We start from the raw sequence: 25720 nt of genomic DNA, 5'->3' as shown, positions 1-25720 counted from the left end.
CTGGGAAAAATAAATTGTCTTTACACGGGGCAGGGGCTCAATTTATTCTTTAAATGTCCCGGAGAATTTTGGCATGTTATAGTGCTGCCAGTCTATCATTTGGACCATGGTGTCACCTGGTGCCCATCGTTCAACTCTGCGGTGAGCCTGTTTAGATGAAGAGGTTGCATCTAATCAGAAATAAGAGATGGAATTATGGATGAATGTCATCTGGTATGTCTTGTAGCCTTGCAGTTATGTGATGTCCCAAAGAGATCTATGCCAGAAGTTTTCAGGGCAACAAGAAGACAAGTTTGTGACTGTCTCAAGAAGCCAAGTCACCCAGTCCTCCCTCCCAAGTGGAAGGTAACAAAGAAGCAGGGGTAAGGATGGTAGAAAATCCAGATTTCTCTACTCCCCAGGCTCTTTCTGTAAAGCAAGCGGCCACACTCTCAGGGTGACCACAGAACTGACTCATTAAGTCAACAAAAGAAAGAAGAAAAAGAAGGGATATATTGGCCCCTGGAAGAAACTCAAGGTTTCTCTCCACTGTTCTTGAGTTCCAAGGACCACTGTGAAGGTGAGATTTTAGGATAATTTATTGGCTGTGTTCAAGGTTAGAGCAAACTGTTGGTACAGTCTTATTCCTACAGTGAGGAGGTAAAACATTTGCTCAGCTCCTTCTATCATTACCCCTCTGTACGTAGTTTGAGAAAGCCACAGGTATAATTTTGGTAAGCCTACACAGCAGTGTAGTTTGAAGTTATGGTTGGCATGATCAGAGGTACATTTTGGAGGTGTATCTGGGGCTACAGTATGAAAGGTAGAATAAATAGGAAAAAGTAACCGGCAGCGACATCAGTTAGTGGACAAGAGAGGGTAAAGCTCTGAACCAGAAAGTTCACCATCCATCGTGAGTACACATATTTTAAGGATTTGTTCGTAAGTTCTCTCAAGCTCTAAATTTGCCCCTCTATCCACATAGCAAAAACATGGAGCTAGGAACCAAATCCACACTACTCATCTTTTCATAGATTTTAATCACATGCATTGGGCTCCTCTGACACCCCATCCCAGACTGAAGTCCTGCTCTGCATGGTTCAATTTCTCATGCAACTATCTCCATCCTCTGACCCCTGCAGTGCACTCTTTCTCTCTCTTTTTCTCTTCTCTCTCTCTGAGCTTTCTCCAAGTCACCTGCAATCTTTCTTTTAGATACAGAAACCAGTGCTGCACACAGAGGATAGCTGTGGGGAAAGGGTTTGCTGCTGGGTTGCCAATACCTTTCATAACACTGCCCAGAGATTAGTTGATCTTTGGGGCTAGTAAACTATATTCTTGTGTCTTTCTTGGTCATCAATAATATGAGTGTATGAGTCAAGGTTCTCCAGAGAAACAGAACCGATAGGATATACAAAGATATACATAAGAGGAAAAGTATCATAGGAATTGGCTCACACAATTATGGAGGCTGAGAAGTCCCGTGATATGCCACCTGCAAGCTGAAGAACCAGGTAAACCGGTGGTGTAATTCAGTCTGAGTCTAAAGGGCTGAGAACTAAGAGTGCCAACGGCCAAGAGCAAGAGAAGATGGATGTTCCAGCTAAAGCAGAGAGCGAATTCGCTCTTCCTCCTTCCTGTTGTTCTATTCAGGCCCTCAATGGATTGGCTGATGTCCACCCACATTGATGAGGGCAGATCCTATTTACTCAGTCTACCAATTCAGACGCTCATCTCTTCCAGAGACACCCTCACAGCCACATTCAGAAAAAATGTTTCACCAGCTATTTGGGCATCCCTTTGCTCAGTCAAGCTGACACATAAAAGTAACCATCACAATGAGAAGAGCAGAACAACTCATTTACCTTCTCTGTGTGCACGGACCACACACATCCCTCCTTTCAGGAAAGACTCACCTTAGATTGAGCTCAGCCAGGTATTGATTACATATCTATCAAAAGTAGGAAGTTAAGAGCAACAAAAATGACACTCTTATTAACAACATCTCATATTTCTGCTGTCCTTTGCAACTTACACTGCGTTTTCAAATGAATTACATTATTTGTTTGCCAAAATGACCTTCTGTAGTAGCTTCACTAATCTGGAAACTGGGGCTCAGAGAAGTTGAGTTACCTGCCTAAAGCAACATGGCTGAAGATGTCAGAGTTGGGATTCAATCCACTGTCTCCTGGACCCAGTTCTAGTTATTTCCCTCCCTCCACTCTGGATAAGTGTGTACGTATAAAGTCAACAGAGCCTGCTTTATCATTTTTAAAGATGGAGAATCATTCACTTTGTCTCACCTCCTTAGTTTTTACCAAAGAGTTTCATTAGCAAGCACTCAACTTGGAAAACTTCCCCAGTCTGCCAAACTTGTTGCACTCCTCAGTATTCATACAACATTAAGATTTTCCTGTAAATCTGAATAATCTCTGTATTTAGCGTGTTCGCCCATGCTAAGTCGGAGAAGAAAAGAGTGTCTTTCAATGTGCCAACATTGCACTAATTCTCTTAGGTCATGGCTATTTAAACCCTCACATCTGTATCAGCTATGGCATCACTGTCTCCAGGCATTCTTCCAGTTAAAAAATTACAACTTTGATTTTCATATCCAGCATCCAAATTGAGAAGGGGGTGGGTAATTTCTGTCATCCAACTGCTGGTAGAAAATGAGCCAGTTCACTGGAAATTTCACATTCTGTGACATTTTGTTTCCTGTAAAAAAAAATATTTCTAAAAACCATACATGCCCGGAACCCTTTTCTCAAAGCAGCCATACCATCCTGCAGACTCGATTCTCTATGCCTCATCTTCTGGAAATAGAAATTGCTCTAAGTTCCTTTCATCCACCTAGTCCCTCCCTTAGTCTCCAAGCAAGCAACGTGGTTGGGAACATTTGAATTTCTTTCCTTTGCTCCTGCCTTGTTCACTGGATTTTGAACTAAACCACGAGTCCTATCTTGGGATTTGGATTCCACATTTAGCCTTGATTTGAGCCCATCTGGGCCTTGTCATATAGTGAGAAAAACAAGTGTTCTTGCTTCTCAGACACAGTGTTAGATCACAACATGGCATCAGCCAAGTCTGTTAATTACAGAAAAGTCTAGGCTAGCCATGACCAGAGAACACAATTATACAGTATTGGCCTCCTGGCCTAGATTCAAAGTCATTCTCCTCCCTCCTTTTTCTTCTTGGACGCTCTCTTAGAGGTCCTTACTGCAGATGTAGGTGGGTAGGTATGTTTGGGAAACGGTAAAGAATGTATGAAATGTGAGCTAGTTCCATGAGGACATTTGCATTCAGTGGCTCTCTCAGCCATCCATTTCAGAGATCCGGGGAAGTCTTGATTCATGTCTCTCAACAAAGTATAGGAGATAAAACAAAACCAGCTTTATCTGCTCTATATTTCACAAGAGTCTCTCTTTCCTAGATCCTGATTTGACAAGGAATGTTTAACGATTACAATAACTTAGATTAGTGAGGTAACACATGAAAAAAAAATCACAAAGGCCCACAGGAAATCTTATTTATTCAAATCCACTACAGATTCTTCTAAATTGCTTCTAACATTTCAAATGCTCTACATATTTCTGTAGCACCGTGATGTGGACATCTGAAGGATAGGTTGAAGAACTAATGCCTCACCACCTATGAAATCAAAGTCCAAGCCTAGGTGTAGCCAAAACTATTCTTTGACACCTTCAAGTGTGTCCATCAGCAGAGCAGAGAGAATTCTCTGGTTCTGAAATCAATGGAGACACCACTGTATGGGTATCAGAAACCCATCCTCCAGTAGTTCCTCATGCTCTTAGCACTGTTTATGGGGGCTTGCTACCCAGCTGCAGGTTACTCCCTGTGGATGAGGGAGATCAGGAAAAAGAGAAAGACAAAAGAAGAAGAGAAATGGGGGCAAAGACTAAGCAAGATGGCATACCAGACAGCACAGGCCAGGTTACACTGTGTTAATAAAAAGCCACAAAATCTCAGTGGTTGAAAATAATAAAGGTTCATTTCTTGCTCACACTACATGACCTTCTTGGAGAGGATGGAGCCTCTGCTTGTACCATCACATCTTCACTCAGGGATCCAGGCTGAGGAAGTGTCTCTGTTTGGAACAAGGCACTTCCCCGTTACCAGGAAGAAAAGAGAACATGTCAATGCACGCTCCAGCTATTAATGTTTCCATCAGTCATGCTCACATTTTATTGACCAAGTAATAGTCACATAATCACACCTAATGGGCAGGGAAGAGCTAAATATTTATCATAATCCTAATGGCTACCATAGTTGGAGAAAAAAGAGGCAAGGTCAGCCAATACGCCTGGGCCTGAGCTGTGGACCTTGTGCCCTGGAGGAAAGCACGTGGGACAGGAAATGACAGTCTCTGCCCTGGACAGGGTCCCCGTGCTTGTGGTAGGAAGTCTAACAATGAGAAGTAATTTCCCCAAATTCTTGCAGGTAGGAAGTGGCAGAGCTAGCCTTTTTGGTTCTCTTTGGCCACGTCTGCTGCCTCTCTCATGTTCCAAACTGTCCCACTGAGTAATGGAAAGCTTGATGGCTGCCCTCCATCACTTCCCATGGAGCTGGGTAAAACCTAATACGGGGCATGCACAAAATTAGTGGAACTGTAAAGTCAGTACAAACTAAAGTTTAAGTTGTGTGACAACAGGCCTAAGAGGAGTTCAGGGAACAGGTGGTTGGTGCAGCCAAGGATCAGCCTGGGGAGTTCTTGAAGGAGGGAGGATTCACAATCACCCTCAAACAATAGGATATTTTTAAGGGAAGAAGAGAGCAGAGAACCTTCAAAACGAGCAGAACAGCAGGAGGAAAGGCGAAAGGGCAGGAGAGAGCACAGCACCTGTGAGAAACCCCGAGGAGACTGGGCTGAGGAAAAGGGAGGCAGCATGCCAGGATGCAAGCTGGATGGGCCGCTGAGCCAGGATGGCCCAGCAGGGAAGCCCGGCCTTATACTGAAGGAGTTGGGAAGCTGTGAAGGGCTCCTGAGCAGAGGCGTCATTTGGTGAGGCAACTGCTTAAGAAGGTTGTCTAACAGCACGTCGATGAAAATAATCCATAACCGATCTATAAATGAAAATTAGGGTGAGTTTATTCTGAGCCAGACCTGAGGACTAACTTAGCCTGGGGCCTTCCTTCCTCAAGGTAAGGAAGGGCACCAAAGAAGTGAGGTGTACAGAGTGGTTATATACTGTCAAAGAGCATGTATCACATATGATTGAAATGCCCCTTTTACAATAGCCACAAGACTGCTCTGTTGGCACAGCGATTGATGGACACAGCAGGTAGTAGGTCTGCAGTCTTGGTGTGCACAGCAAGAACCAGGTGTGTTGTCTCCAGCTGGGTGGTCAAAGGCTGGGCGCAGCTATCAATTCCTAGCTTAGGGCGAGATGCTTATCCTTAAGGAAACGCCAATGTGGGGGAAGTTGCACCTTTATCTTAAGGCCATTCGTTCTTGTCTTTGGGACATAGCAAATGCTTAAAGTAGCTATACAATGCATACTCAATGGCTATGTCAGGCCCTTTTGGATAAACAAAGTCAGGCCGAATTAGGTTTACACCAAATGGCTTCCTCACATATTCCAATATATCCTATTGCTTGCCATTTATTTACCAAGCAAGATGATTTGGAGGTGGGTAAGAGAGGGCTTCAGGAAAATGCCACTCTCCAGGAGACCGCTCCAAGGATCCTGGTAACGGGCACGTTTGGAGTCGATGCCCAAACTCATCAGATCAGCAGTATTTCAAGTCTTGATTTTAGTTCATAGACGTGGTTTGGGTGCTCATTCCTAGGGTGGACTTTGTGAGCCACAATCTGAGAGTGACCCTCCCCTTGGTGTCCAGAATGAAGAGGAGTCAGCCAGTGAGGACGACCCTTTGGCGGAGGGGTCAGGTGACAGCAGCTACTCAGCAAAGACTTGCATCAGGGAGAGGAAGAAGTCACAGTCCCCAGGATGCTGATCTCAACATCCAGCAAGCCTGAGGGTGACCTCTGTGAGCCAACAAAACTGGCAGACTCTGGGCCTGTCATTATCTCTCTGAACCTGGAAATGAGCCTTGACCCGGACACAAAGCTCCAGCTCCCCGCCATTAACCCCACCTACTAGCACTCTTCGCGGGAGCCAAGAAATCTTAGGTGCATCCTTGGGAGAACTTAATTGCCTCCTTATTGCAGTTACTGTGATTAATGAAGGCAAACTTGCTCCCAGCAATGCCTCATAAAAGGAGTGGGCAGCCACCTTTTAGAACACAGGAGCCAGAAACCCTGAACTGCCTCTCGGCTGAGCACCAAAGCATTACATCCTCCCCACTGAGACACGTACACATGTCCATGAACACAGAGGCACACTGACTCTCGTGGCTTGTGCATCCATGCCATTAGGACAGGGCCTGTCCACCTCCTCCCCTCCTTTCCCAGGCCCTCTGGGCCAACCGAGCTCAACGGATTGTCGCGTCGTCAGACCCCTGGAAGTCTAGTCATTGAAGCAACTGGGGGTGACAGAGGAGTCAGGCCATTTCAGCAGAGAGCCATAGTGAAGCTGGGCTGGGACTCGCTCCGATTCAATTTATTCCCTGCTTCCTTCTGACTTTACAGTGCTTTTATTTTCATGGGCCTGAAAAAGCACCTTTGTCAAAATACACATCGTAGTATTAGGCCTGCGGAGGAGCACTTTATGACACCCTCCCCTGGGAGGGCATAAACGAGGAGGGGCGTGACATAACTCCTATTTATCTGTCGGCCACCGGCTCCCTCCGTAAAGCAGAAAAGATCTTGCTGCTTCCATTAGGAAGCTTTCTCTTCCTGAGGACTGTAATTAGCTAAATGCTCTTAAACTCCACTACAGAAACAGCTGGGTGTATTTCCAGGTGATGGTTCAAAGCTCCACTCATAGCGATCTTTGCCTTTCTAGATGTTAATTGCAGCCTGGGAAAAATAGGAAAAACAACTAGTAAATAACAAAGCTGGAGAATCAGAGGGAGGCAGTTGGTGGCAGGAGCACGTGCTGGAGGGCAGAGGGGAGTGGCAGTGAGGGCCAGCTCCTGACACGTGGCCCAGGCAGGATGGACAATGGGCAAGGTCAGCTGGCTCCCAGCTGAGCCCAGATGGGTAAGACCAGGACCATCTGAGACTTTGATAGACTGAAAGGTTATGGTCCACTCCTCTTCAAAGGCAAGTCAAAGAAAATTGATTTTTTCAAAATGACATTAAATTTATATATCGGCTGGATTAACATAACGTTTTTCTAGGCTTTCTAATTGCAAGTTTATGGGTGGGTTTATTAAAACTGAACTGCCCTCCCTTTTCTGGTTGAGGTGGTGCTCCTCCTTTGCCCTAAGCACATGCTCAGTCAATCTCTGGGGTACTGGCACGGAGTTGGACCCTGTGCACAGTTGTAACAAGTAATTGATGGGTGTCAGGAAAGCCACTGAGAGCTTTCAGCCCATCATAGGAACTCTGGGCGGGGTGACGGGCTTCACCCCAGGTAGGAAGCTGTCGCCCTATGAGGAGACCTCAGTCATGGGGCAACAGTCATAGCGACTCCAGTCCTGGGATCTGTGCTCAAACGTCACCTCACCAGACAGGGCTTGCTGACAAATTTCCCAGGAGAAGAACTCCTTCCTCCCAGTCATTCTCTCTCTACCACAATTTATTTTCCTTTGTAGCCCTTATCTAAACATAATAGTACGTTGCACACTAATTTTCTTAGTGTCTGTCTCAGTTTACTGTATCAGGGTCTACAGTAGCTGAATAAAGGCCAGCCAAAGATGCTCGTGCCCCTAATCCTTGGAACCTGTGAATAGGTTACCTTACATGGCAAAGAGGACTTTGCAGATGTGCGTCAATTAAGGATTTTACGATGAGGGTATTCTTCTGGATTATCTGGGTGACTGTGATGTAATCAGAAGGGTCCTTATAAGAGAGAGGCAGGAGATTAGTCAGTAGAAGATACTGCTACAATAGCAGCAGGAGAGAAGGCTGTGTGATGTGGGGCCATGAGCCAAGGAATACAGGTGGCCTCTAGAAGCTGGAAGAGGCAGAATGGATTCCCCCAGAGCTTCCAGAAGGATCCAGCCCTGCCAACATTTTGATTTAGCCCTCAAAGACTCATTTTGGACTTTGACACCAGAACTGTAAGATAATAGAATTGTCTTTCTTTAAGTTTGCAGTAATTTGTTACTAACGCCTGGCATAGAAAAGGAAATAAATCCATAGTTGTTAAATGAAGAATGAATGAATGGATTCATTCCTCACCTCCAGTATGAAATTATAAGATTTTTTTTTTTTGGTGAGGAAGATTAGCCCTGAGCTAACATCTGTTGCCAATCTTCCTCTTTTTTTTTTTCCCTTGCCAAAGCCCCAGTACATACTTGTATATATTGGTTGTGAGTCATTCTAGTTCTTCTATGTGGGGCGCTGCCTCAGTGGCTTGATGATTGGTGCATAGGTGAATCCCTGGCCACCAAAGCTGAGTGCACAGATGTAACCACTCAGCCACAGGGCTGGCCCCTGAAATTATAAAATTTTTGAGGCCAGCTCTGGCTTAGCTTCTTCCCCAGCTACTGGCACATTATACAAAGTAATCATTCAAGAAAAAATACTATTTGATTCAGTGAATATGAGATTCAAAATAGTATTTCCAGGGTCTGGCCCAGTGGCGTAGTGGTTAAGTTCACGCACTCAGCTTTGGCAGCCTGGGGTTCACTGGTTCAGATCCCAGGCACTGACCTATGCATCGTTCATCGATCAAGCCATGCTGTGCCAGGTGTCACACATATATAAAGTAGAGGAAGATGGGCATAGATGTTAGCTCAGGGCCAATCTTCCTCAAAAAAAAAAAAGAAAAAAAAATATATATATATACATATTTCAACTGCATTCAGGCATCAATTTATGGAGCAACTGTGTGTACCAGCACTTTAGTAAGCGCTAAGAATTCAAGAGCAGAAAGAGCTGACCTAGTCATTCAGTTACTTACAGCTTAGTCAGGGAGCAAGGGGTGGCAACCAGCACTCCACACTGCAAGAAGCAGGCGCTAACCTTCCTGAACACCTACTATGTGACAGGCACTGTGCTGGGATACATTTTAATGGAGTTCTTAAGAGCACGGCCTCTGGAGTCAAGCAAATCTGAGTTCCGATTCCAGTCTTGTGCAAGTTACTTCATCCTCCTGAGTCTCAGATTCCCCACTATAAACCTGGGAAAACAACACTCCCCTCACTGCATTGATAAGAGAGTCAAGTGAGCTAATATACATAAGCATAAACATTGTGACGGTTAATTTTACGTGTCAACTTGGCTGGGCCTCGGTGCCCAGACGTTTGGTCAAACGTTATTGTGAATGTTTCTGTGAGGGTGATTTTGGATGAGATTTACATTTAACTTGGTGGACTTTGAGTAAAGAAGATTTGCCCTCCATAATGTGGGTGGGCCTCATCCAATCAGTTTAAGGCCTTAATAGAACAAAGATTGACCTCCCCTGAGCCAGAAGGAATTCTGCCAGCAGACGGCCTTCAGACTAGAACTGTAACATCAGCTCCTTCCTGGGTCTCCAGTCTGCTGGCTAACTCTGCTGCAGATTTTGGACTTGCCAGCTTCCATAATTGCAGATAAATTTCTCTACACACACACGTCCTATTGGTTCTCTTCTCTGGATAACCCTGACCAATACAAACACATAGAATAATACTCAGCCACTCTGTAAGTACTCAGTGCATTGTGTCTCGTTTAATGCCTGCCCACAACTTTTTAAGGTATGATCACCCCCATTACAGAGAAGAGGAAATGAAGGATTAGCGAGATCGGACATCTTGCCTTACGCCACGCAGACAATAAATGCCAGAGTCATGCTCCACATTCAGCAGTGCCTGCTACCTACGCCTGGACTCTCCATCTGCAGTTCTATGAGGGCGGCTTAAAAGCTGGCCAGGCAACATGCTAAGAGGCTTGCAAATTATTTTTAAAGATATAGGCTAAGGGTCAAAATTGATAAAATTCCAGAATTCTTAATACCTTCCCAGGCACATACAGATGCTCAATCAATATGTAATGCTCTAATCCATTGGATCTTATTTTCTACCCAGGCTCTTTGGGAGTGTTAAGGTGAGCTCAGGAAGACACCATGTATCAAGCAGAGGAGGCTCTGAGCAGCATTGCTCCCTTTTACCCTTGCATTTTAATTCTCTGTATAATCTGGCATCCTACTGCCATCACACAGCTACTCACTACATTCTTTAAATCCTCTCTGATCATCTCTTAGATATATAGATTCACTGTGTGCTGGGCCACTCTCCCCCTCCCCCAGCAAATACGCATAAGGAAACATACATTTCTTGTTTTCAAAAGGAAATACTGATAAATAATTCAGGGATATAATACTTATGAATTGTTAATGATGCTAAACAAGACTTGGAAGCATCCAAACATTCTTAGGTTCAGTCACTTCTGCCTCCAGTGAAGATGGAATAACTGGGACCATATTTACCTCCCACCTGAAACCACAAAAAAATATAGAGATAACGTATGAAACAGTGGACATAGACATCGGGAAAGGAAGGGCATTGATCTTTGATAAACAAGAAATAAACAAGGTATGCTAAAATTGCCACAGCATACTTTCCTGATAGAGGCTCCAGGCCACAGTGCAAGGAGGGGAAACCCAACTCCTCCCTGAGCTGAGGACACTGAACTAAGAGTCCAGGGTCTCCAGGAGAGCTAGACTCTACAAAACGGAGTGCCAAAGAGGAGAGAGCTGCATGGTCCCAGAACTCGGGGGGTCTTCAGAGACTCACTCATGAGCACTAGATGAAATACTGATCCGTGCATGCATGAGAGGAAACTCCTCAACAACAGAAAAAGAATGACCCTAAAGGTTAAAGGAAACAGTCTGGGCTTCAAAAGACTGGGACCAGTTCCTGTTCCCATCTGCCAGCCTGGAAAACCTCAAGAACTGTGGGACATTGGGTGCAGTACACAAAAGTATCTTACATCATCAGTGGGAATAATTAACCTTAGATCAAGCATTGCCCTGGTCCTGCCTAAAAATCTTATAAACAAGACCTGAAAGGATTAAGGCACTTCCAAGTAACTTAAAGTATATCCTAGGAAACAAAGCTCAAGGATATCTACATAAATACAAAATAAAATCCAACATCCAATAAAAGTCATTCAACTGGCTTCAAATCAAAAATTATTAGGCATTTAAAGAAGCAGAAAAAAATACTACACATAATAAAGACATAAATCAATAGAAATTGATCAAGAACTGATACAGATATTAGAATTAACAGAAAAAGACATTATAGTTTTTTTTTTAGTTTTTTTATTTTTTCCTTTTTCTCCCCAAAGCCCCCCAGTACACAGTTGTATATTCTTCATTGTGGGTCCTTCTAGTTGTGGCATGTGGGACGCTGCCTCAGCGTGGTTCAATGAGCAGTGCCATGTCCGCACCCAGGATTCGAACCAACAAAACACTGGGCTGCCTGCAGCGGAGCACGCGAACTTAACCACTCGGCCACGGGGCCAGTCCCAAGACATTATAGTTTTGATCAGTGTATTCAAAATGCTGAAAAAACTAAGAAGAGGATTGGAAGACTTTTTTAAAAAAAATAGTCAACTACAAAAGACAAAATCTATAAGGTTTGAGATGAAAGTACCCTGAATGAGATTCACAGCAGATTTGACAACACAAAAGAAAAGATCAGTAGACTTGAAAACAAAGCACTAGAAACTATCTGAAATGAAACATAAATATTTTTAAAAAATTAAAAAAAGCATCAGTAAGCTGTGGAATAATTTCAGAAGACTAACATATATGTAAATGGAGTTCCTAAAGGAAGGGGGAGGAGAACATCTATTTCAAGAAATAACTGACAGGGGCCACTGGGACTCATAGTGGTTAAGTTCATGTGCTCTGATTCAGCGGCCCAGGGTTCATGGTTCAGATCCTGGCTGCAGACCCACACATAGCTCATCAAGCCATGCTGTGGCAGCATCCCACATACAAAATAGAGGAAGATTGGCACAGATGATAGCTCAGCAACAATCTTCCTCACCAAAAAAAAAGAAAGAAAGAAAGAAAAGAAATAATAAACAAAAACTGTTCAAATTTGATGAAAACTATAAAATCAAAAATCCAGGAACCTCAATGAGGCACAATCACAAAAAACATGAAGAACTACATCAAGGCACACAATAATCAAATTGCTGAAAATCGGCAAGAAAGATAAAATGCTAAAGGAAGACAAGAGAGGAAAAAAGACATGTTATGGCAAGAGAAACACAGATTTTTTTTTAAAGATAGCAGACTTCCTTTTTAAAATAATGTATGTGAGAAGACAATAAAGTAACATCTTTAAAGCGTTGGAAGAAGAAAACCTGTCAATTTAAAGTTTTATGCTCAGCAAAAAATTATCTTTGAAAAATGAAGGCAAAATAAAGACTTTTTCAGACATCCAAAATATGAAAGAATTCATCACCAGCAGACCTACACTACCAAAAAAAAAAAGTTACAGGAACTCCTTCAGGCAGAAGGAAAATAATGCCAGATAGAAATATGGATCTACAAAAAAAAAAAAAAAAAACCACCAGAAATAGTAACTAAATGGGTAAATGCGTGCATGTTTCTTATCATTTAAATGTCTGTAAAAGATAATTGACTCTTCAAACAAAAATAATAATGAAGTATGGGGCTAATAACCTCTATAAAAGTAACATCTTAAAATAATAGCATTCAGGAAGGAAGAGGATTAATGAAAGGTATACTGCTATAAGATCCTTTAACTATACATGACACAGTATAATGTCATTTGAAGATAGACTGATGAGTTAACAATATATACCATAAACCTTAAAGCAGCTACTAAATTAATAAAAACAGAGTTACATCTAGCAAGCCAACAAAAGAGATAAAAGAGAATCATAAAAAAATTCCATTAATCCAAAAGAAGGCATAAAAAGAGGTAAAAGAGAACAAGACAGTTGGAGCAAATAGAAGAAGAATGGCAAGATGATACATACAAATCTATTTGTATCGATAATGGCATTAGATGTAAATGGTGTACATACCTCAATTAAAAAGCAAAGTTGACAAATTGGATAAAACTGCAGTCCTCAAAATATAGACTCCCTTCATTATATGCACATCGTTGTTTTCCAGCTTTATTGAGGTATAATTGAAAAACAAAATTTTTAAAGTGTACATTGTGATGATCCGATATATGCATACATTGTAAAAAGATTCCTCCCATCTACTTAATTAACACATTTATCACCTCCAATATTTATCTTTTTTTTTCTTGATGAGAACAAAAGTTCTACTCTCTAAGCAAATTTTAATTACATGGTACCATGTACGGAAAAGAGTTAATACAGTAGGATAGAGATGCTCCCCTTGCTATGCCCTTTACTGGTGTCCCGGAACTTGGACTTCAAAAGGATTCCCACCATTCTCAATGGACAAGAGCGACCCACTGAGCCTAAATTGTGCCTACAAACAACACAGCTTGCCCTGAACACACGCTTTCCGTCTGCGAGTCTGGCGTTTTGGCGCGTACTGGAAGAAGATGGCTACGTGACAACCCCCATAAAACCTTAGGCACTGAGTCTCTCATGAGCTTCCCCGGCAGAAAACACTTTGCTCGTGTTAGGTGCTGGAAGAATTCAGTGCCTCCTGTGTGACTCCATGAGGACAGGGCTCTTGAAGCTTACACCTGGTTTCCCCGGGACTTCATCCTGTATACCTTTCCTCTTGCTGATCTTGCTTTGCATCTTTTCTCTGTAATAAATTTTAGCCTTCAAAATGAGTACACACTGTGTCCTGTGAGTTCTAGCAAATCACCAAAACCAGGGGTGGTACGGGAGATCCCTGACACACAAATAAATTGATAAATTGGACTTCATCAGAATAGAAAACTTCAACTCTTCAAAAGGTACCGTTAAAGACAAGACAGAGACTGAGAAAAAAATATTTGTAAAGGCTCAATCTGATAAAAATACTTTTATCTGGGATATACGAAGGACTCTCCAAACTCAATAATGAATGAAAAAATCAACTTAAAGAATGAGTAAAAGATTTGAATAAACATTTCACCAAAGAAGATATGTGAATGGTAAACAAGCACCTGAAAAGATGCTAAGCATTATTAATGATGAATACCGTTAAGGAAATGCAAGTGCTCACCAAATGACATGTCACTACACATATATTAAAATGGCAGAAAAACAAACAAAAAGGCTGATCATACGAAGTGTTGGATAACGTGTAGAGAAATTGAAACTCTCATGCACAGTTGATGGGAACGTAAAATAGAACCACCACTATGGATCACTATTTAGCAGTTTCTTAAAATGTTAAACATACGTCTACCATATGATTGATCCGTTCCACCTCTATGTATTTACCCAGGATAAGTGAAAGCTTGTGTCTATATAAATGCTTGTACACAAGCATTTACAAACTTAATAATAATACACTACTGGTACGTGCTACAACATGGATTTATCTCAAAATAATTATGCTGAGTGAGAGAAGATTGACCCCAAAAAAGAGAATACATTTAGTATGGCTCTATTAATATAAAGTCTAGGAAATGCAAACTAGCGTATGATGAAAGAAAGCAGCTCAGTGATTGCCTGAGACAAAGGTGAGAGGAGCAGAAGGAAAGGATGACAAATGAGACAGGAGAAAACTTTTAGGGTGATTATCTTGATTGTGCTAATTGTTTCACAGGTGTACACATATGTCAACACTTATCAATTGTGTACTTTAAATACATACAATGTATTGAACGTCAATTATATCTCGATAAAGCTATGTTTTACAAAGCACAAACAACATGCAATATAATTACACAGAACCGTAAGACCATTACAATTTTATTTAGAAATTAATTCATGATTCATTGCAGGTGGCATAAGATACAAGGTTTAAAGTTGTATTCTCATCTTTCAATACTCTGTGTCTCTGTGACTATAAGGATAATCACATTGGAGATGTCAAAGTCTAAATTTGAACTCCTTCATATACAGGAGCCTCCTGCCCGGACAGACTTCCCAGCCAGCCACACGACCCCACCCCCACCTGCCCCACACTTGTATTTTGCGGTAGAATTTCTCTCATGCCCAGGTCTATGGCCCCCATTTCTTACCTCTGCTTCAAAGTCCTCTCAAGATCATGCACAAAAGACCCATATTTATTGAATTTCTACTTCATCAAAGCTCCCTGTGAGGCACAGTGAAGCATTCTAGACTGACTTCTATGGAATCTGTCCTCTAGCTTGAGATATAAAGAACAAAACATAGCAAATGCAACAAAGATAGCAGGAAAGTAAATAATGGCGATGTATAAAGTACCAAGCTCGGGCAGGAAACATTTAATACAATTACTGATGCCCTTGATGACACTCTAAGGTGATGAACGACACTCTTGCCTGCTAAATGGAAAAAGTCACCAAAGAAGATAATAAAATGCAATGGGGGGTGTGGGAATATCAAGATGATCTGAAGGACAGTGAACATAAAGAAAACGCCAACAGAGAGAATCTAATAGGAAAATAATGAGACTGGCTTATCGTGCCTTTTCAAGGAGATTCTTGGAGAACCACTCTTGCAATAAAATCATACTTTTTTTTCTTTCAGAAAACACGTCCAAAATCTGAGATGAAAAATCTGTCAAGCATGTGGCCATACCATGGAGGATGGTCACTGGGGAATGGAAGAGCTGGTATACTGAGAGAGGCATGCAATGTCTGGAGTCCTGAAGCTTAATTTTCTGCTACAGGCTGTCCTCCCTTAAAAGGAACTTGGAAAGAAAATAGGCAGAAATTGGCTCTAATATGCCAGAAAAGGACATTTTTCATGAACTTCCAACTTAATGGAAAGCTAAGTGTTTTCAGTGACTGCATCAAATTTTTTCAAAGTTTAGTTTTATTAACCTTGTAAAAATATTACATTGTTTTCTCTCCTTCCTTTCTTCCAGTTTTCCTTGCCAACCAAGAAATATCACTCAGATAGGAGACCCCCACCCCACCAACCTTCAGTCAGAATCTCTTCAACCAGAAGAGATTTAAGATGCAATATTAACTGACTATAATAAAAGCTGGAAATGATCTAAATGCCTATCTAGAAGGAAACAGATCATTATGTTATGGTATGCCCATACTATGGACTACACGGCAAGTGTTAAAATAATGGGGTAGATCTACACGTACTGACTTAGAAAGTTGAACGTAACATATTGTTAAGTAATAAAGCAAAGCTGTTTGCCAAAATGCTTAGGTATATAGCAATATCTTTATATAAGTTTATTTAAAAACTTCTGAAGAGAAATAAAGCATATTTTGGGTGGGATGCAATGGGTACAGGAGAATTACACATTTTACTTCACGTAATTATGAAGTATTTGGGTTGTGATTACTTCTTTGTCTTTTTTCTTATTGATTTTTTTATTGAGATAATGATAGGTTACAATCTTGTGAATTTCAGTTGTACATTAATGTTTGTCATTCGTGTTGTAGGTGCACCACTTCACCCTTTGTGCCCACCCCCCACCCCACCTTTCCCCTGGTATCCACTAAACTGTTCTCTTAGTCCACATTTTTAAATTCCTCATATGAGTGGAGTCATACACAGATTACCCTTCTCTGGCTGGCTTATTTCACTTCACATAATTCCCTCAAGGTCCATCCATGTTATTGCAAATGGAATGATTTTGTTCTGTTTTGCAGCTGAGTAGTATTCCATTGTATATAGGTACCACATCTTCTTTATCCATTCATCTGTTGATGGGCGCTTAGGTTGCTTCCATGTCTTGGCTATTGTAAATAATGCTGCAATGAACATTGGGGTACATAGGACTTTTGGGATTGCTGACTTCAACCTCTTTGGATAAATACCCAGTAGTGGGATGGCTGGATCGTATGGTAGTTCTATTTTTAATTTTTTGAGGAATATCCATACTGTTTTCCATGGTGGCTGCACCAATTTGCATTCCCACCAGCAGTGTATGAGGGTTCCTTTTTCTCCACGACCTCTCCAACATTTGTTACTATTAGTTTTAGATATTTTTGTCATTCTAATGGGTGTAAGGTGATATCTTAGTGTAGTTTTGATTTGCATTTCCCTGATGATCAGCGATGATGAGCATCTTTTCACGTGCCTATTGGCCATCCTTATATCTTCTTTGGAGAAATGTCTGTTCATGTCTCCAGCCCATTTTTTGATTGGGTTGTTTGATTTTTTGTTGTTGAGTTGTGAGCGTTCTTTATATATTATGGATATTAAGCCTTTGTCAGATATATGACTTGCAAATATTTTTTCCCAGTTAGTGGGTTGTTTTTTTGTTTCAATCCTGTTTTCATTTGCCTTGAAGAAGTTCTTTAGTCTGATGAAGTCCCCTTTGTTTATTCTTTTTATTGTTTCCCTTCTCTGAGAAGACATGGTGTCCGAAAACATCCTTTTAATACTGATGGCAAAGAGTGTACTGCCTACGTTTTCTTCTAGCAGTCTTATGGTTTCAGGTCTCACCTTTAGGTCTTTGATGCATTTTGAGTTTATTTTGGTGAATGGTGAAAAAGAATGGTCAATTTTCATTCTTTTACATGTGGCTTTCCAGTTTTCCCAGCACCATTTGTTGAAAAGACTTTCTTTTCTCCATTGTATGCCCTCAGCTCCTTTGTCGAAGATAAGCTGTCCATAGATGTGTGGTTTTATTTCTGGGCTTTCAATTCTGTTCCATTGATCTGTGCACCTGTTTTTGTACCAGTACCACGCTGTTTTGATTACTGTAGCTTTGTAGTATGTTTTGAAGTCAGGGATTGTGATGCCTCCCATTTTGTTCTTTTTTCTCAGGATTGCTTTAGAAATTTGGGGTCTTTTGTTGCCCCATATGAATTTTAGGATTCTTTGTTCTAATTCTGTAAAGAATGTCATTGGGATTCTGATTGGGATGGCGTTGAATCTGTAGATTGCTTTAGGTAGAACAGACATTTTAACTATGTTTGTTCTTCTAATCCACGTACATGGAATGTCTGTCCATCTCCTTATGTCACCATCCAATTCTCTCAGAAAGGCCTTGTAATTTTCATTATATAGGTCCTTCACTTCCTTAGTTAAATTTACCCCAAGATATTTTATTCTTTTTGTTGCAATTGTGAATGGTATTGTGTTCTTGAGTTCTTTTTCTGTTAGTTCATTATTAGAGTATAGAAATGCTACTGATTTATGCAAATTGATTTTGTACCCTGCAACTTTGCTGTAGTTGTTGATTACTTCTAAGAGTTTTCCAATGGATTCTTTGGGGTTTTCTATATATAAGATCATGTTGTCTGCAAACAGCGAGAGTTCCACTTCTTCCCTCCCTATTTGGATTCCTTTTATTCCTTTTTCTTGCCTGATTGCTCTGGCCAGGACCCCCAGTACTATGTTAAATAAGAGTGGTGATAGAGGGCATCCTTGTCTCGTTCCTGTTTTTAGGGGGATGGCGTTCAGTTTTTGCCCATTGAGTATGATGTTGGCCATGGGTTTGTCATATATGGTCTTTATTATGTTGAGGTAGTTTCCTTCTAGGCCCATTTTGTTCAGAGTTTTTATCATAAATGGCTGTTGGATCTTGTCAAATGCCTTCTCTGCATCTCTTGAGATGATCATGTGGTTTTTATTCCTCAGTTTGTTGATGTGGTGTATCACATTGATTGATTTGCGGATGTTGAACCATCCCTGTGTCCCTGGTATGAATCCCACCTGATCATGATGTATGATCCTTTTGATGAATTGCTGAATTCTGGTTGCCAAAATTTTGTTTAGAATTTTTTCATCTATGTTCATCAGTGATATTGGCCTGTAGTTCTCTTTTTTCGTGGTGTCCTTGTCAGGTTTTGGTATCAGCGTGATGTTGGCCTCATAGAATGTGTTAGGAAGTGTTCCATCTTCCCTAATTTTTTGGAATAGCTTGAAAAGGATAGGTATTAAATCCTCTCTGAAAGTTTGGTAGAATTCCCCCAGGAAAGCCATCTGGTCCTGGGGTTTTATTCTTTGGGATGTTTTTGATTGCTGTTTCAATCTCTTTCCTTGTGATTGGTCTGTTCAAATTGTCTGCCTCTTCTTGAGTGAGCTTTGGGAGATTGTAGGAGTCCAAGAATTTATCCATTTCCTCTAGGTTATCCATTCTGTTGGCATATAGTTTTTCATAGTATTCTCTTATAATCCGTTGTATTTCTGCAGAGTCTGTTGTTATTTCTCCTCTTTCATTTCTGATTTTGTTTATTTTAGCTTTCTCCCTTTTTTTCTTTGTAAGTCTGGCTAGGGCTTTGTCAATTTTATTTATCTTCTCAAAAAACCAGCTCTTTGTTTCATTGATCCTTTCTACTGCCTTTTTCGTTTCAATAGTATTTATTTCTGCTTCGATTTTTATTATTTCTCTCCTTCTGCTGACTTTGGGCTTTATTTGTTGTTTTTTTCTGTAGTTCAGTTAGGTGTAGTTTACAATTGCTTATTTGGGATTTTTCTTGTTTGTTAAGATGTGCCTGTATTGCGATGAATTTTCCTCTTAATACAGCTTTTGCTGTATCTCATATAAGTTGGTATGGCATGTTATCATTTTCATTTGTTTCCAGGTATTTTTTGATTTCTTCTTTAATTTCTTCAATGATCCATTGCTTGTTCAGTAGTGTGTTGTTTAGTCTCAACATCTTTGTGCCTGTCTCAGCTTTTTTCTTGTAATTAATTTCTAGCCTTATAGCATTATGATCAGAGAAGATGCTTGTTATTATTTCAAATTTTTTAAATTTGTAGAAGCTTGCCTTGTTTCCCAACATATGGTCTATCCTTGAGAATGTTCCATGTGCACTTGAGAAGAATGTGTATTCAGCTGTTTTAGGGGGAAGTGATCTATATATGTCTATTAAGTCCAGTTGTTTTAGTTTTTCATTCAGCTCCACTATTTCCTTGTTGATTTTCTGTCTGGATGATCTGTCCATTGATGTGAGTGGGGTGTTGAGGTCCCCTACTATTATTGTGTTGTTTTTAACATCTTCCTTTAGGTCTGTTAATAGTTGCTTTATGAATCTTGGTGCTCCTGTGTTGGGTGCATAGATATTTATAAGCGTTATTTCTTCTTGATGAAGTGTCCCTTTGATCATTATATATTGTCCCTCTGTGTCTCTCTTTACCTGTCTTATTTTCAAATCCACTTTGTCTGATATAAGAATTGCAACACCTGCCCTTTTTTGCTTGCTATTAGCTTGAAGTATTGTCCTCTACCCCTTGACTCTGAGCCTGTGTTTGTCCTTGGGGCTGAGGTGTGTTTCCTGGAGGCAACAAATTGTTGGATCTTGTTCTTTAATCCATTTTGCCACTCTGTGTCTTTTTATTGGAGAGTTCAATCCGTTTACATTGAGAGTGATTATTGATGCATGTGGACTTAATGCTGTCAATCTGTCGCTCATTATCTTGTTTTCCTGCATTTCTTTTCCTGTGTGCTTTAGCTTACCCATTGAATACTGCAATTTCTTATGCTGGGTTTCTCAGATTTTTCCTTATTTATGTTTTTTGACTCTGTTCTGTTTTTTAGTTTAGTGTCTACCCTGAAGTTTGTATTTAGAATCTTGTATATAATATAGTCTATTCTCTGGTGGTCTCTTACTTACTTGGCCTATACTGATTTAGACCCTTTGCTCTTCCCCTCCTAAATAATTATTTTCATTTCTTATTCCAACTCGTGTTATGAATTTGTAGTTAGAGTGATAAGATCGTCCTTGCTTTGGTAGTTTCCTTACCTTTACCCTAATGCTATAGTTGAATGTTTGCTATCCTGTTCTGGTTCTATCCATCAGTCTCCCTTGTCTGTGGTTTGTGACCCCTTTCTCCCTTTTTTCTTTTTTCAGGTATGACAGCCTTCTTGAGGATTTCTTGTAGTGGAGGGCTTTTAGTTACAAATTCCCTTAACTTTTGTTTGTCTGGAAAAGATTTAATTTCTCCCTCATATCTGAAGGAAATTCTTGCTGGATAGATTATTCTTGGCTGAAGATTTTTATCTTTTAAAGCTTTGAATATGTCACTTCACTCTCTCCTAGTTTGTAGGGTATCTGTAGAGAAATCCGCTGACAGTCTGATAGGAGATCCTTTGTAAGTTATTCTCTTCTTTTTTCTTACTTCCCTGAGTATTCTTTCTTTATCTTTCCTTCTTGCCAATTGTACTACTATGTGCCTTGCAGTAGGTCTTTTTACATTGACAAATCTAGGAGATCTGAAAGCTTTCTCTACACACATTTCTCCGTCAATCCCTAGATTTGGGAAGTCCTCTTCTATAATTTCATTAAGCACACTTTCTGCTCCATTTTCCTTTTCCACGTTCTCGGGAATTCCTATGATCCTTAAGTTCTTACTCCTCATTGAATCCACTATCTCTCAGAGATTTTCCTTGTTTTTTTAAATTCTTAGTTCTCTTTCTTCCTCTGTCTGGAGCCATTCAGCCTGTCTATCTTCAATTATGTTAATTTGCTCTTCTATGGTGGCTACAGGGGCATTCAGGGAATCCGTATTCTGTTTTATCTGGTCCATTGTGTTTTTCATCTCTAGTAATTCTGTTTGATTCTCCTTTATGATTTCAATCTCTTTTGTGAAGTAACTCCAGACCTCATTGGCTTGTTTCTCTATCTTTCTCTCTACCTCATTGAGTTTTTTTATTATAGCTCCTCTGAACTCATTATCACTTAGTTTACCTAATTCCAAGTCCTCAGGTCTTAATTCTATGTTTTTATTGTTTTCCTTCTGGTCTGGGGCTTTTATAAATTGCTGGATGGTAGAGGAGCAGTTTTTTCTCATGGTGGTAGAATTCGGTTGCAGTTACAGCCTATCGCCACTAGATGGGGGTCGAGAGCCACATATTCTGAGCTCTCCGCCTTCGGGAAAGATGGTGGCGACCAGTGTGCTTTTCCGTGAGGGAGGGGCTGCTATTCTCGCACGCTGATGCGGATTCGGATCAGTTCTGTTCTCTGGTCTCCCTAGGCCCTGGGTTTATGTGGTCCCCATGCATGGAAGCTTTCCCCCATCAGCGGGTTTCCACTGAACCAGCAGTAGGAGTCCTGGATGATCCCCCGGTCGCACGGCCCCTCCCCCGCTCCTTCCCGGACCCCCGCAGCAGGGATCGCAGACTCTAGGGGAGGGAGCGACATTCTCTCCTACCGTTCCAGCTCCTCCAAGGCTGTCAGCAAGGTCTATGTTCTCCACCTTCTTGGTATTGTAGGTCTCTAACGTGTTGGCATTAGATTTATTCTCTGAAATTCAGTTTTTCCAATCTTTTGTTGTATTTTGGAGGGGAGAGAGTCCAGGGTCAGCTCACCCCGCCATTTTGCTCCTCCCCTTCAGCCCTTATTGATTTTTTTTAATAAAAAGCTTTAAAAATCAATATGTAAAGTAATAGAATATGTTTTCACACTTTATCTTTTCCATTGTTTATTATGGGACTAACCACCTAAGTACACCATGTGGAGAGAAACCATGTGTGCCTTGATCACTGTTCTGTCCCTTATGCCCAGAACAGTTTCTGGAATATTGAAAATAATCAATGACTATTTCTTGAATAGGTGTTTTAATTAAATGGACTCGGTCCCATCACACTCTGATCTGGTGTTCTTGTTCTAACTGCACTCTACCTTGTTTCCATGACTAAGCACCACCTTGTACCCCCTCATCATAGTTGTGTCCCCACTTTACTCCCTTGCATCTAACATCTTTGTCTTGATTCTTTTCTTGATTGCCCCATCCCTGAAGCATTGCCCTTGCTCTTTCTGTCCTCCTGCCAGGAGATGAACTCTTCCCTCTCAATCCTAACTGAGCAGCAGGAACACTGCCACCTAGTCAAGACTCTTCTCTTTTCTACAGTCTCCTTCCGCTCAGACAGTCAGCCCAGACGTTATCCATTATGTGTTTCTCTAGATTCCTCACAAATTCCTTAGATGACTTTAATGCCTATTCTTTGACTATTTTTACTCCCTTTGGACACCCTCCTCTGTCTGTTAGATTGGACACCCTCCCTGGTTCGAGGGCTGGGTCTATTTCCAGAGGTCTCCCACCAAAGGTCAGGTCTGGTTCCAAGTTCTGATCCCGTCCAGTCTACCCCACTGCTAGTACAACAAACTAGGTTATCTGTAGCTGGACTGAGAAGTGATACCCATAAGATGCTTTGCAAACACCAAGAAATAGCCAAATTTTCCAGTTTCCTTTTCTATAAAGCAAGCACTCCCAGGAAATAAAATACATTTTTCTGAATATTTGTATCCACTTGTTTACCTGAAATGAAAACACATCACCACATAATAGTCTATAAAGACCTTTGCTCCCTTCTGGTCTTGCTCTGTGGCTCTTCCTTCTCAAAAAGTCATTTTCCCTTTGACTCTCTCTTCATAAATAGAAACCTGTGAGATTGCATCTTTGGTTCTAGTCATCTAAGAGAGTCTATAGAGTCAATGGGTTCATCCTAACCCTTTGCAATCTGAATAACCGTGACACTGAAAATGCACTGCTGAAAAGGTTGTGATCATGGTAAAGATTCAGAATTAAAGAGCCAAGTACAGATTCCAGAGAACTCACTTTAGTGTGTTTAAAACTGATATTTGTTAGGATCCTGCCCCAAGCTATTTTGTCTATTAAATTTTATATTTAGCAGAAGGCAGCAGTTACTTACTAGGAAATTCGGGGGGGGGGGGGGGGCAGAAATCAAGCCATAGAATCTATCAACGTAGGTAGGTTGAAGTATGTGAGAGATTACGTTGCAAGTAGGTCAGGGACCCAGGAACACCTGAATCTTCTGTCAGGTCACTCTCTTTTTTTGAGGTCCCTGAGAGAAATTCATGATCAGAGAATAACACAAGGAATATTTGATTGTTTTCAGGGCCAAGGTCCTGAGCCATAATGAGCCGGCTGTTTGACATGGGCCACAGAAGGGGGAGGACACTTCCTGCCTAAGCTAAAGAATCCTACAGAATCTAAAAAGGCTTGTTCCACCTACTTTGTACACAAAGACAATAGCTGAGTCACAGGTCTCACTACTACAATGGAGGAAAACACACTGGCCAATGAGAAGCAAAAGACCCAGAGTATTTGCTGCAAGCCTCAAGAAACTGGCCCCAGGCCTTTCCCAAATAAAGAATCACACGTTAATTTGTTATTTTTGGAAGGAGATCATTCAGAATGAGGCAGCAACGAGAAAAATGCAGGTGACTGGGCTTTCTCTCAGAGAATCAGTAACTAAAACACCATCTTCACTGGAAAGATGAGTGTTCAACAGTTCACTTCAACAGACCGCACAGATCATCACTTTCTTTGAAAGCTCCACCAGTGGGACTGTGGCCCGATACAATGTCCTAGAATCTGATCAATCCAGAAAAACGGAACTTGCAGGTGGAGTGAGGTGTAGTAGCTACGAGGAATAGTAGCTATGGGCATTGCTTGGTCAACAGTGTGCTTTGCTTCATTTCCAATTATTCCTACTGATGGCTAGTCAAATCACAAATGCTATACCCCACAACAAGAGGCACTGGTGCCACATCAATCAGTGATTATTGACTTCATATCTCTTCAACTCATCAGTACATAGAGTATCTATATTCTTAGCACTGGGCTAGTTCAACTAAAATAACCAAATATAGAACTTGTGTCTCTGCCCCAAATAATATTTTTCATATTTCTTTTCCCTTCAACAGCAGATCCCTAATCATATGGTCAAATCACATTCACTCAGAAGGCTCCCTGACTATGAACCATCATATTGCAAGATATTCAAGGTCACATCTGATTTAACCCTGAATAAAGTTAGAAGACATACGATCTCTAAGAAAAGTTTAGATTTTAGTTGCATTGAGGTTTTTTATTTTTCCAATATGTAAACAGCAAGAAATTTTAAGGGAGAAAAAATGCAGAAACTGAGGTGTTTTAAAAATCACAGTTATACCAAAATGAAAAATTGTCTTCTTGCTTAGATATATTTTCAAGGGGCACCATTGCCCCAAACCAAAGGCAGGAGCATAACCCACTAAGGACCATTCGAAACCAAGCAATACTCCAGTACCTTAGGAATGGTCCCCAGACATGCCTGCCAGTGAGCGAATAATCTTCAGCTGGCAGACTCAATTATATCAATGCTCAAGCCAAACCTACAAAATGCTGGCCATACGGAAAGGCTCCCCATCTACAGGAAAACTCTGGTGTAGTGCAGTTGCCCTGAGTCAGGCATCAAATGACCTTGTGAATGCTCTGGGTGACTACACACTACAGGCCAAGTTACAGCCTTCCTGCCTTCCTCCGGCCCTAGATGACCAAGATTTTCCCAACATTGTGAATGAGTGCTACTCTCCCTATCTCTCTCTGGTCTTCAGCCAGGCTGGACTTCTTCTAGTTCCTCAAAGAAGACCCTAAGGGCCTTCCTTCCACACACTGTTGGCTGTGTGTCCTATCCTGGTTTTCAAGAAAATCAGCACTTCCTGAGGGATACCTTTCCTGGATCCCCAACCATCTCAGTTCCTGTGGTCACAGGTTCCCAAGGCATTTCTCTTCATTGCAATTGCATAAGTGGTATTCAATATCTGACTTCCCCACCAGACCATGCATTCTGTAAAAGCCAGGGACGATGCATGTCTTGGTTATCTCTTTACCCAAGGACCCTAGCACAGTGCCAAGGACACGCTATTTCCTTAATAGTTTCTTGAATGAATAAATGAATTCATTATTAGC

Source organism: Equus caballus, chromosome 1 (assembly GCF_041296265.1).
Source record: "Equus caballus isolate H_3958 breed thoroughbred chromosome 1, TB-T2T, whole genome shotgun sequence".
Lineage (NCBI taxonomy): Eukaryota > Metazoa > Chordata > Mammalia > Perissodactyla > Equidae > Equus > Equus caballus.
This window is presented reverse-complemented; position numbering follows the sequence as displayed.